The 14,297-nt window shown below is 40.7% G+C and overlaps 1 protein-coding gene across 5 annotated transcripts in view; it reads right to left on the reverse strand.

The window, feature by feature from the left end:
• GRM7 (glutamate metabotropic receptor 7) overlaps window positions 1-14,297 on the reverse strand; it is an 853,253-nt gene that overhangs the window by 444,913 nt on the left and 394,043 nt on the right. The window lies entirely within an intron of this gene.

The raw sequence follows: 14,297 nt of genomic DNA on the forward strand, positions 1-14,297 counted from the left end.
ACCTCAGGACCTTTAAACAGATGTAGTGGGTGAACGCAGAACAATTAAAATGGATCTCTGGGGCTGAGTCCGGGCATCAGAGTTTTTCCAAAGCTCCTCAGATGATTCTAATGAGCAGCAAAGGTTGACTGAGCACCGTTCAGTTGGAAAAATAAGAGTCAGCAAAGTTATGCTTCTGGTAGAATATCTCTGATGAAGCTTAAAGCAAGAAAGAGTATGGGAGTGTCCATTCTGACTTTTTTGTACAAGTCCCTTCTTTTCACATTGGGAAAGATTTTCTGTTAAATTTTCGGTGTGTTTTTGTGAGCAGAATGAATTGTGGATCCCACTATACAGCAGTAGTAGAAACCATGTGCTTCCATGGAAGGTTATGCCTTGTTTAGTGAACACCTTTCCTTCTAGGCTATCTGCTTCTGATTTTATGGGGGTTCTGTCTTTTTATTGCCTTTGAGATAGGTCACAACTCAGAATCGCAGATAACTGATGGCAATAGGCAATAAGTCGTGTTCAAAGACATGCAAATACCGTCTGCCTGGTGGAGGTTCCATTGACTACCCCTCCCCCCAGTCCAATTTTGCATCCATGTGCAAGTATGCTTCAGTATTCCTGATCTATAAATGTGTCTGTTCTTTGGATTCTCCTCTGAACTGGTTATAACATCACCCAGGGTCCTCCATTAATAACTAGTTCAATAAAAATTTTAATTGGTTCATTTTATATCTGTATGAGAGTCATTTACCATTATTGAAAGATTATATTTTAACACAACCTTGACTCTAAATTAGTGCGGAAGACATATGAGAAACGTGGAGGTGTGAGGGGGGTCTCTCTATGGGGGCTAATGAAAAACCTCAAGGGGTGTTTATAACCAGCTGGGCGGGTATCTATTCCCTTCTTTCGCTGGGTCTGCAAACTAAGCTCTCACAACAATACGGTTCTAACCCCAGTCCCTAGACATCTCATCAGAATACCAATTCATACAATTTTCTCATTAACCCATTCCACAACATTTTAACATTTTAAGGTCTTGGAGTGACAACTCGATTTCATTATGGGAGACAGAATAATCTTCTTGAATTGTTTTGCTAATAGAGAAAGAAAAACAAACAAACAAAAACACTTCAGCTTTCTTTTCTCCTTGCCAACCAAAGATAGTGAGGTAGGCCTAATCGATAGTTGCCAAAATATATAACACCATCAACATGGACCTTTTAAGTTCCTGTAATCAGTATACATCAATGCATTTCAATTTTCCACAAAGAAGCAATTTCCATCTTTTTTTTGACTCAAAAAAAAAAAAGGAAAAATCACAATTAACAACAAATTCCAAATGCACTAAGAGTTATGAGTTTCCCTGAAACAGAAAAAAGCACAAGAGAACGATATCCAATTTCAACAGATACCTCCCCTCTGTATGGAAAACTACCAGTTGCTATTACAAAATCAAAGAAGGGCCCTGTTTAAACACTAAAGGGGGCTCCTGCAATCCCAAAGTCAAAGGGTCAGTTCAGTGGATATAAAACAAGTTCAAGTTACATTTAAATATAGAATAAAACTTATTTTTAGAATAGTTGGTTAGGTACCTCTGTTGGAAAAAAAATGAATTATTCAAGTTTAAAAAGTGCATGTGACTTTATGATTGTAGGTTCAAGTACATTCAGCAACTTGAAATGGGATACAGTGCACAGTTTCTGTTTAGACTGTCATAAAATAAATATATTTTTCTGGGTTTCATTGAGTTTACGCCAAAAATCCTGAGCTGCATGTTTTTTGCTGTATTGAAAAAATAAAACAAAACAGAAGTCATTTTGTTTGGTAAAAAAATAGGTAAGTAGGCGCACTGTGTTCCCTACATAAGGTTTTCAAAGGTAAGTAATAACAATGTTCAAGCATTGCTAATTCAGAGATTTCTTTGTTACATGTAATTTCTGGGTACAACTCTGGTCACACGCAAACAATCCTTTCTGATGTTACTTGTCCTACCTTGCAGAAAGCAATTTCCAGCAGCCTCTATCTCCACTGAGAAACTTCCATGACGTGGTTTTATTTTTCAAGACCAGTTCTTGTAATTTCATGCAGCAATTTAGGTGACTGTCAAGCATAGTGTGTTCAAACTAAATGCTTTCTTTTGAAAAGTAACACTCTGCTGTACTGAATCCTTCAATTTGTAGCCAGAAAAACTGAGTTTTAATAGCACTGGCTTTAACTTGTATTTTGGATTTTTTTTCCCCTTGAACAACAGACTGGTATTTTTTTTTTCTTCTAGTATATTATTATACTTACCATACCTTCCTTTGGTTATTTCATCATGGTGAGGTGTATCAGAGCTGCTCGCGCGTGTGCGCGCTCTCTCTCTCTCTCTCTCTCTCAACCCTTTTTCAACTTCATTGTTATGGAGACAGAGGTGCTCTAGGGCTTACTGGATCTCACAGCGACCCTGGAGTCAGGTTGGAGACACTGCCCCACACCCAGCACTGACCACTGTCTAGCTCAGGGGTCCCAAGGCAACATCGATGGCCGGATACCCTTCCCCGCAACGCCACCTGGCCTCCCAGAGCATTTAGGAGGATTACGGAGCTAATGCCATCAGAAGACTCGCACCTCTCAGCAGGGCCATCTTTGGAAAATGAAAAAGAAGAGCGTTCAGGCAGCTTAGAAAGGGAGCAAGAGAGGCAGCCTGGCCTGTTTTGTACTGAGGCAGATTGAGAGAAAAGTGCAGCTCTCAAAGACAGGGAACGACAGGACAATCTCCGCCCACCCCCACCCCACATCCGGATAGCAACTGGCACAGCGCTAAGCTGGGTTTGAAATGTTCTCTCTCTCCACCATGTTTCTTTGCATTCTTCTGGCATCACTTTAAGTTAAGCATTGTCCCTTTTCTTTTGGAACAAATCCCTTTAGGTGGGAATCATGACCTCACCTACAGCCCTCTCTGAAGGCCATGGAATGGCTTTTCTGCGGGACAAAGAAACAAAGTTACTCGTCATTTCTTTGCTACTGCTGCTGCCGGATAAAATGCAAATAAAAAAAATAATATCCATCTAATAGGATTATTATGAGTTATGATCTACAGTACTCTTCCAAACAGAGCCTGACGCATCGTAAACATTACACCTGTTGTTTAAATAAGTAAATTACACAAACAGATACTTCCTTCAAACTTCTGCCCTTAATTTAACCTCAAGTCAGATCAAAAGTCTGGACTAAAATGGTTTCCATTCAAAACATGCCCAGAAATAGAGTGTTAGACCCTAGTAAAGAGGCAGCTGGGCTGTATTATTTCTGATACCCTTTCTAGTATAGGATATATTTGAATGTGGCCCGAGTCCTTGGGAAAGAATTCACAAATACCCAGTCGCCCACGCACCTAGAAAAGGAAAACGCGCCTGCTAAAAACTGTACCAGTGACTGGGAAGTTAAATTTGAACAACTGCCTCTCTACCAGCCACTAAATGCATATCCCCATTGGGAAAAATACATACAGATCCAATAAAAGTAAAGAAAATTATTAACCCCTAACTAATCATCAAGTGAACACTGATTGAGTCTCCACTCAGTGGCAGGTTTAATGCAAGCTGCCTTGAATATTCACTCCTTTGGGCTACCTTCACTTGACAGGTGAGGGAACTGAGCCCAAAAGAGTGACCTTAATATGTTTGACACACTTGCTGTTAAGTACTTTTCATTTGTTCACACACTTAGTCATCACAGTAATCCTCAGTTTATAGAACAGTGCACTCAACTCCAACAAGTCACTGAGGTAGTAACTGGCAGAGTCTGGATTTTAGTCTCTGAGACTCCAATGCTTATTGTATCCATAACCAAAGCAGACACTTGACCACAGCCTTAGGGATGCAGAGAACAAGATGCAGACTTTTCTCAGGGAGACTCAGTTTATCCCTGAGTCTCAGCTCTTCATCCGCAAAATGAGATGAACACAGCAGAGTATCTCAAGGGGCCTGTGTGGGGCTAACGTTTTGTGACTGTTGGAAATCAAAATCGCTGACCAGAACCTTTCCCATGAAAAACAGCGAAGAATCAGTGCTATCGAGTACCTCCACAACGTTGCTCTACGAGTCCCACTTTGCTTATAACCACCCTGTGAAGCACCGGGCTCTTCCACGTGGCTTGAGCGTTTCCAAGACCTCAGTTTTACAAATGAAGTAATATTCTTTAAAAAGTGCAAAATGTATTGAGCAGCCAACATGGACTTTGGAATTCTAATTAGGCAGCCTTGGCTTGCTAGCCAAATGCTCTAGCAGGAAAGAGGGAGAAAAGAGATTCCAAATGAGTGGATGAAAGGCTGTGACCACAGACAGATCATTTACACTGTCAGCTTTGACTGTTCCATCTGGCTCCAACCTAGCAATAGCCCAATGCCAATGCCTTTCATTTGGAACATACTGCAGGGTACACTCATTAATTTTCACATATACCTTAAATGAGTCTTGCAAAGTACTTTTACAAAACGCTTGGGGTTTTCAGTATTCACCTTGGATTGCCACATTTACATATCCTTTCCTGCTCCTTCGGCATCTGTGTGCACGACTGGACCCTTCCCACCGCTCAACTACCCTTTTGTCATCTTCCTTTCCTCTGATGCTTCATAAGCTCTTAGAATGGCAACAATGCACTCAGAGTTTACAGCACAGATTTCCTTGAAATAATAGAGGAGGATACGAGGAATGATGGCAAACATCCCTAGTCTTACAGTATACAAGGGGCTAACTGGCAGCCCACAGTCCCAACTCAGCCTGCAGGAATCTTTTGTTTATACTTTGTCTTAATGGATTCAAATTAGTGGCCACCACTTCAAAAATTGGAATGTTCTTGGAAAAATCGGGATTTATAGCTCTCCTTGGAGAATCAGACAATTTAGCCACATGGGTCCCTTTGTCCACGGCTGAATAGTAGCTTCGTTTCGAACAAGGATGTGCATCCTGGAGTTGCCCTTGTTCATGCTACTCCCCGCTGCTTTCATACCCCGTCTGCTTCCTTTGGTTTTATTACCTACTTAGATCCTAGGCCTCCACGTTTTTGAATTTTGGCATAAAGCCTACTTTCCCAACCTGATCACCATTCCTTGGTCCCCTGCGCTCTAGGTTTAAGCATGTTTCTGTCCATCCTCCAATGACCCTAGAAGACAGGATACCAATGAAGTAAGAAGGGAGCTAGCCAAGAAATAGGACAGTGAAAAGACAGAGAAAAAGGTTTAAACCTAGAGAAGGAAGCCGGCAAGGAAACACTATGTTATATAATAGCTTAATAATGATTAAACAAACAAATAAATAAATAAAGTGGTTAGATAATGGACTTTGGAATCAGGTCGCCATGTCACTCACTGGATGTGATTTGTAAACTATTTTATTTTCTGGGCCTGAGTAGTGTCAGCTGAAAAAATATATGATGCCAAAAGGTACTGCCTCACTTTTAGGGCTGGAGCCTAAGGATGAAACAAAATGCTTTGCACACGTCCAACACATAGATGGCTCAATCACTGGAAACTCAAAAATGTGAAAGAGCAAGAAGTTAACTGGGTAATAATACCTATAACTTCCTATGGCAAGTCACTGACTTACAAAAAGAAGGCGAAAAGGAATGAAACTTTTACAGCCATTAAGCATTCAGTAAGGGAATCCCTTACAAGGGTCAATGAACGAAACTTAAAAGTTCACAAGACTGCGGTGGGCATTATGCAAGAGGCTACAGGTGGACATGTGAAATCCAATGTATACTAATCGGAATGGTTTTGCAAAAGTATTGATTACTTTAGTTAATTACGACAGTGATAAGAATTTGTTTCCTACTGCTAGGTTTCTATCTAGGCTCAGTTGGATATGAATATATAACCTCACATAATAGATGTGAGCTAACTACACTCATAGCTCAATTCTACTTTTAACTGAATTATACAATGTTGCGTTAGTTTACAATGCTGTGTTCGTTTAGTTTCAGGTGTACAGCAAAGTGATTCAGTTATATATATATGTATATATATTCCTTTTCAGATTCTTTTCAATTATAGGTTATTACAAGATATTGAATATAGTTCCCTGTGCTATACAGTAGGTCCTCGTTGTTTATCTATTTTAGATAGAGTAGTGTGTATATTTTAATTCCAAGCTCCTAATTTATCCCTCCCCCCCTTTCCCCTTTGGTAACCGTAAGTTTGTTTCCTACGTCTGTGCTCATGGATAAATTCTTATGATACTCTTGTGGGAGAAAGAGGAAGGAGTGGAAGCTTAATTAGAGCCAAATAACTTTCCTCTCTAGATACCAGCATCCCTGTGAGCTACTGAGCTTCCTGGTACCACGAAGTTTGTTGACATGGAGATAAGCAGATTTCAATGGCTGTTCAGAGAGATTCGCTCTGCTACTTAAAACACTAGGTCACTCTTTACCAAAAAGACTCTTGATCTTGCATGATCAAGATATCCTCACAAGGACTTCCCTGGTGGCGCAGTGGTTGAGAGTCCGCCTGCCGATGCAGGGAACACGGGTTCGTGCCCCGGTCTGGGAAGATCCCACATGCCGCGGAGCGGCTGGGCCCGTGAGCCATGGCCGTTGAGCCTGTGCGTCCGGAGCCTGTGCTCCGCAACTGGAGAGGCCACAACAGTGAGAGGCCCGCATACCGCAAAAAAAAAAAAAAAAAAAAAAAAAAAGATATCCTCACAAAATGTCTTTCTGGGTGGGACTGGGAGATAATAAGCAATGTGCAGACAACAATGTAACAAAATGGACATGGCCTCCTAAAAACGCACTTGATAGCAGAGAGGCCCTTCATAGAAAACCTTATAGGTCCCTCACCCAATCTGCCCCTACCTCAAAGGCCTCCCTCATTTAGGATTTCCAAAAAAGAGTGAGTCTGATAAGTAATAAAGGGTAACTTGCATTACTCAGTAGCCAGAACCTTTAAGTAAGACATGGGAAATGGGGCAAAGAATTCCACGTACAACCCACTTCGACTCTTCCAAGCCTTTGCTTAGGCAGATCCTCTGTCAGAAATGGCATCCTCTTCTTTTCTGTTTGGCATATTCTACTTTTGAGGTCTAGTTACCTAGACATGGGATTCTCAAATACCCTGAGAAACATAATCACTCTATCTTAGATCCTCTTAGTAATTTTTAAAAGTCTCCAGCAGAAAATTTATCAAAGTGCTGCTCATTTATTGAACTAGCTCTATACTCTACTAGATAATAAATTCTTCAAGGATAAGTGTCATGCTTATTCAGTTTTGCACTTCCAGACCCTAGAATATTCCTTAGGACATGACATAGTAGGTATTCAGCAAATGGTTCCTGGGCCCCTTTCTTTAGGGACTTGATGTCCCTTATTGTGTGTGTGTGTGTGTGTGTGTGTGTGTATTGGAAGTCTACAGTCTACAGTCTCACAGACAAAATAACCATCATACTACATCAAATGGGTCACCTCACTCTAAAAACTCCCAAAGCTTCTTACCAGAGAATAACTACAGAAAACCACAGAGGCACTCCAGTTACCATCCTGCATTTTCTCTGATACTGAAGTGATAAAATGGTGAGCAGGTAAACTTTTTCGCTTGCTTAAATGTGTTCCTTTAACAAACGACAGTCCGAAATCATTCTTATTCATTCATTCATTTATCCACTCAATAAATGTGTATTTATCGAACGTCTCCCATGCATCAGGCAGTGTTCTAGGGACTACACTGAATAAGACAGTCCCTTTTTCATAGTGCTTTCCGTCTAACAGATGAACCCATAAATTAACGAATAAAGCAGAATTTCCTAGAGTAATAAGTGTGTCCTGATGTTTGAGTTGATCCCTGAAGGATAACAAGGAGACGAGCAAGCAGGCAAAGCTCTGGGGCAGTGCTGTCCTGGACAGAGGAACCAGCCAGGTGGGGGTTCTGGAAGCAGAGAAGCATAGTACACTCTGGAGGAATAGGGAAAAGGCCAGTACACAGAATGAGGGGCAGAGGGGGTCATGCAGGAACATCCGTATCAGCCCTGTGACCTGGTGAGAGATGTGCATTTCATCTAAGTGCTAAGGGCGCGATATACCCAGGGGAGTGGCACGGTTAGATTTATAACGTGACTTATGCAGCTCTGTGGAGAAACAGACTATAGAGGAACAAGGATGGAAACACAGCAACCCTGGCAGGGGAGTTTGCAGTGATCCAGCTGGGGATGACATTTCATAGCTGGTTGGTGGGCTTTGTGGTATCCAGGTAGAACCTGCTTTAATTATAAGAAAAATTACATAGCTCTCATCAACACTGTCTTCAAAGGAGAAAGCAAGCCATTACTGCTAGAAGTTTCACTCAACCAACTTCTCTCCACCACCTTTTATATGAAAAAGGTACATGGTTTAAACGCCTTGAATGAGTATAATAATCATCATTAGACCATTTTGGGTTTTGTTCTTCTCTGAAAACACTGAAGCAAATAAACCGTGTTGCCAAAGCATAAAATTGAAATGGGGGTATTTCTGAGCACCCTTTTCTAAACATCAGCTTTAATTCAAAATCATGCTTGAAGAGTCAAGGCAATGTGTCGATTCCTTATTTTATGCATAAAGAATCTGACAACCGGAAAGGACGTGGGGTAGACTGTTTGCTCCAGGAGCTGGCAAGGCGGTGGCCCCTCTGAGAGTTGACTGAACATCACAGGCTGAACACTAGTAGAGGCAGGATTTAAAACCAAATGTCGCTCCAGAGTCTGAGTGGTCTACAGTATGGGACCTCTCCCGTTTAAAAGGGCCTTGGGCATTTTTCTAGTGCAGCCCCTTCATTTTACTGGTGAGAAATTGAGGTTCAAGGACAGTAGGTCTCCTGCGGAGAATAAATGGGGGTGTTGTGCCTCTTCACTGACTAGTTGCAGTGAACAGAGATCCCCTATGAAGACCAAAATCATCACTTCCTTACCATGAAGAATTTGTAGACGAAGGTGGAGAAAGGTCGTTTTCTTGGGATATTTAACAGAATATTTGCCCTTCCCTCAAGACTGATCCAGAAAAGGATTTGAAGATATCCTCTCTTATCTGTTTATCAGCTGCAGAATGCTCAGAGCTTTGAAAGTCAACCCGTTAACAGCAATGATTAGAGAAGTAACTGCTACAGCATCTCCCAGTCACCATGTGCTAAGCTGAGCTAGGTGCCTTTTATACATTATCTAATTTAATCCTCACAACCACCCCATGAGGAAAGCGCTCCTGTTATCCCAGTTTTACCAAAAACTAAAGCTCAGAGACGATAAGTAACTAGCCCAAACTCACAGAATAAGTGGCACTGTTAAGAGTTTGAATCCGAACAGTCTAATTCTAGAGCAGGGCTCAGCCAACTATAGCCTGTTAAACAAATCCAGCCCACGACCTACCTTTGTAGATACAGTTCCACTGGGACACAGCTGAGCTCACCCCTTCCTCTACTGTCATGGCTGCTTTTGAGCTACAACGGCAGAGGTGAATAACTGCAACACAGATCATATTGCTGGCAAGGCCAAAAATATTTACTATCTTGCCTTTCAAAGAAAAAGTGCTGAGCCAGAGCTTGTACTCTTAACATTCTTTAAGAAATGTTTACTGGGTGCTTACAGTGTGTGGGGTACAGTTCTGGGTGCTCTGGGGGTTCAGTAAACAGACGGATAAAGCTCCCTGCCCTTGGGAAGCGATACCCCAAGACCTGCTGCCTCTTGAGCAGATCTGCCTACATAATTTGTGGAGCCCACTGCAAAATGAAAATGGGGCCCTTTGTTAAAAAAAAAATGTATTAGTAGTTTCTAGATGGCAACAGCAGAGCCTTACACCAACCACTGTGGTGTGGGATGAAGATGGCCCTGCTCCTTATATAGCCTTGCTGACATCGGCTGTGAAACAACCGTGCCCACGAGAGCCTAGCACGGTAACCTTGATCCATGAGGGAGGATGAATTCAGGCTCAGATTCTGCATCTTCAAAATGAGAATCATCCTTCTGCACTTGTGGTCCTGGGCAAGCTCCTGGGATGGGGGAGAAGGCTGGGTGGCCACCCACATGGAGCACGTACCATGAGAGTTCACAATATGCAAAGCTGTGCGCCTTACCCTTGGAAACATTAATTCACTGATCATCGTCCTTTTTTAATCAATACTTAGGTAGCCGTCATTTGTTAGCTTACATAAATGCTGAACAATTTAGTTTTCATGTTCTGATTTAATCAATTATCTTACAATAGGATAATGAAACAACTCAATTTTCAGTTTCCATAATTGTCTGTTTCATGAGGTACTTGAAGTGAGCATTTCTAAAGCATTTTCTGAGAGGCCTTTCCAGTGCCCAAGAGATTCTTCAGGGGTCCCTCAAAGGGTGGGGATCTCATCAACCTAGTCCGAAATGGGGGGCAACATTAAGAGGGTAGTTCAAAGCCCCACCTCTGGAGTCTAAATCCTGACTGTACCATTTGTTAGCACTGTGACCTTGGGCAAGTTACTTAACTCTGTGTGCCTCAGTTTCCTCAGCTGCAAAGTAGGATTTGAAATAGAATCTACTCTTAGAGATGCCGTGAGGATTAAGTGAACTGAAATGCTTAAAATGCTTATAACAACATTTGGAAAATGATGAATACTATATAAGTTTCATCATCATCATTTCCTGTGGATGGAACTAAAAGAAAGAGATTATAAACTACAACATCTAACTAGGCCTGCTTAAGTCAAAAAGGTATTAATGGAAATGACTAAAGTTGATATTTTAAAATAGAGTGATGGGCAACATCTATACTGAAGAATGCACGGATGAATGTACAGATGTATACTGAGGAATGATGGTCTAAAGGACCATCAACCACTCAGCTTTATAGCCAGTTGCTGGCACGTCCAGGACTATTCTTGGAAAGCCAAAAATCTAGCTATCTGCAGGAAATCTCCCAAGTTTTCAGTGTTGACAAAGAATTCAATTTCACTTAAATAACCTGGGCAGGTCAAACAACATCTAACCTCATCCCCTAGTCAAACATTTTACGAGCTTTGCTTTGTAACATCCATCAGATTCTCAAAGGACTGTGAGCTCCAGAAAAGAGAAGTTTTACTTTAGAGCATCAGTGGAGAAATCAACATTTCTCAGCCGAGGGCACACCGTTCTCTTTGGGAAGGCCTAATGAGAAGGTGTCGAGCTCTGCATCTAAAAGGACACCAGGGCAATGGGGGAAACAGGTGAGAAGGGAAATACAACTTGCTCTCTCCAAGGCAGTCATTTCTACGGCCAACCTCAGAACCAGCTCAGACTAGCTTTTAACACCAGGGAGCTTAGAGTTAATGCACTTTCCTTTCTATAACAAATTCTGTTTTCTCTGCCTGATTTCCTACCTGGGCGTCTTCTCTTCCCTCTTTCACTATCAAAAACAACTGAAGAACAAGTTGTAATTTAATCTGAATGCAGGTCAGATATCTTCCACTGATTTTTATTTTGGAGGGTGAATGCAAGGAGTGGATTCCCTGTGTCCCCACCTTCAGTTTTAATATTTACTTCTGGTAATTGAGGGAAAAAAAAAAAAAGCCTTTGTCCTCTGGCTAAGGGAATTTATTCATCCATTTTGGGCCTCTCACTTCTAGCAATAGGAATGGAAGAGTAGTAAATCTCTTTGATAATTTGCTCTCGAAGGCAAGTTATTTGTATGACTTTTAATGCATACAAGGGATTTAAAGGCCTTAAATCCTACTTGCCAGGGGATATTTTGAGGGAGTCACTCCACTTGCAGGATCCATTACAGGACTGGGCACACAAATTGAGTTCACGGAAAAGACTGAATATCTTGGAACTGAATCCGAATGGTGGCCAATGTCCTCTGAATATTTTTGCACTGCCGCCATCTGAACAGGGTAGTGGCCTATATGGTTCCCTGTCTCACAACAAGTATCACAATTAAAATACAAGGACCATAATAACCTAATACTACTTTAATCGTCTATCTGCTCTCTTATGGTTATATCTAAGGACTGATTCAAATGATTCAAGTATACAGGATCTGAATGGCATTTATTATTCTTTCATGTATTTTATGCCTATTTTCATGATATTGCCATGCTGCCTCTGTGAAAAATATAACAATACCCTCACAGTGACACTGAAACCCTAAAAAAAAAAGAAATGATTTAAGGTCAGGCATTTGAGAGAATAACTATTATCTCGACTCTAGCCAAGTACACTTTTCTCAGTAAATGAAACACACTCCTTTTTTCTTTCTTTGGAAACATTAAAATTCTCCCTGGTTATTCACATTTTTAATAGCCCCTTGTTGAACTCTATCAACTCCGCCTGACTCCCTCTCAGTATATCATTAGTGAAGACCTAATACATAACATTTGCCTATGTCTGCCAGTTGCCTACAGAATAATATCTAAACTCCCTACCAAACTTCAGAAGGCACTTTACCATCCACCCCGAGTCAACCTCTCCACCATAATGATCTCACACATTTTAGTCTGTACTTCGTTCCAATCTAGCCACATTGATCTTCTCTCCGTCCTTCTTTTTCTTAAGCTTCCCTAATTGGACTCTCTCACGAGCAGTCAAGTGCATTATCTAATACATTCCTAAGTGAACTAGACTTTCCTCAACTTCCCAAGTGCCTACCATGCAAGGGTTTTAATCTTTTCCAGTCTGCCAATTATTTTTATTTTTCCTGAATAACAGCAGATGTTTAGTGTTTCTGTAAATGCTTACTTATTAACACAAATTATTTCTGCAGTTAAATAATGTTAGAAAATACGTTCATTCTTTTAACCACTTCTAAGTGCTTCCTGCCAACATAGAAAAGTAAAATTATACCCTCTGGCTCCCAACGGTCGTCATTACCAATTACAAGGAATGATATAATCCTTTGAAAGAAATTGCATAAAGGAAAATGAATCTTCTGAGTTGTTCTTTTTTTCTTTGTAGCTCTAATTCTTAAGGGATATCTAGTTTCAAATGTATTCTTCTATCAATAGCTACTCTCCTTTTTTTCTGTAGAATACTCAGCTAAGCACTTGGCCAAAAAGAATAATGTGACTAACTTTTGCCCAAGATATATGAGCATGAGGATGCCTACAACGTCCGGCCATGTCATTAAAGGAAAAAGTTGTTTCTTTTTCCTTCTCATTTCCTGCTTCCTGGTGGGAATGCAGATATGTGGCGTGCCGTCTTGATTCTTGCTGGTGAGGGCAATGTCCTTGGCATGGTAGACAAGACAGAATTAGTTTGGGCCCCTGATGACCTGTAGACAGAGCTGCTCAGACCTTAGTGAGACAAAGATATACCTCTCTCTTGTGCTTATTTTGTTATTTTTGGTCTCTCTCACGTACAGCTGTATTTATAACAAATACAGAAGTATCAATCCTTGTGTATTTCCACAGATTTTTCACATGCAGAATTCAGGAAGCAATAACTTTCTAACGTGGTGACTTGTCTATGCCAATACTTTTCATTTTGGTGATTAAGAAGTGATTTGTTCAGTCATGCTCTTTTTTACCTCTAAGTCTAATTTCATTTCCCTTATCAGAGTCAGTTTCCATGTTATTAAACCACATGTAAGTTTTAAAGTCACACAACACTATGGTTTTGAAGATAAGCATTCAATAATGCTCCTTACCCACATTTCCTAATTGTCTCCTAGGTATGTGGCTTATATAACACATAGGATTATTCTGTCCACAATAATACTGAGATACCTTCCAATCTCCCTGCTCATTTACCTTCACTCCAAGAAATGGTAGGCAATTGTAAAAGCTAAACAAAGCCCAAGAGATAAATGCGAGGAGATCGACAGATGGCACGCTAACTTTTATTCTCTAGAGTCCTTCTGCTTTACTGTCCAAAGCTGGATAACTGCTTGCAATAAAAGAACATCATGACAGGTAATTCCATAAGTACATATAATTCACCTTTTAGCGGAGGTCACAAAACCTCTTTGAGAATCTCAAGAAAGCTATGGAAGCTCTATCCCCCAAAATGTACATATCAATATACATATACACTTAACATATAATTCTGTGAAGTCGCGTCACAGACTTCTAGAAGGCCAGATGCGAATTCCAGAGTAAACACACAGACTTCACATTGCTATGAATGTCTATATCCATGTCTATTTCTATCACTATCTACATATTTGTCTCCTGGATTTTTAATAAACATAGTGTTTAATAAACTATTGTGTTCTTCTGATCTCCACTTATGTATGATAATAAAGGTGATAAAAGCAATAAGAGGAGCAAAACTACCTGTACTGATGACATCCTACGCCCTAGATACTAAACACTTTTAGTCTTGACCTTCAAAATAAGTCTCCTATAAAGGTGATTTATA

This window comes from Orcinus orca, chromosome 10 (genome assembly GCF_937001465.1).
Source record: "Orcinus orca chromosome 10, mOrcOrc1.1, whole genome shotgun sequence".
Taxonomy (NCBI): domain Eukaryota; kingdom Metazoa; phylum Chordata; class Mammalia; order Artiodactyla; family Delphinidae; genus Orcinus; species Orcinus orca.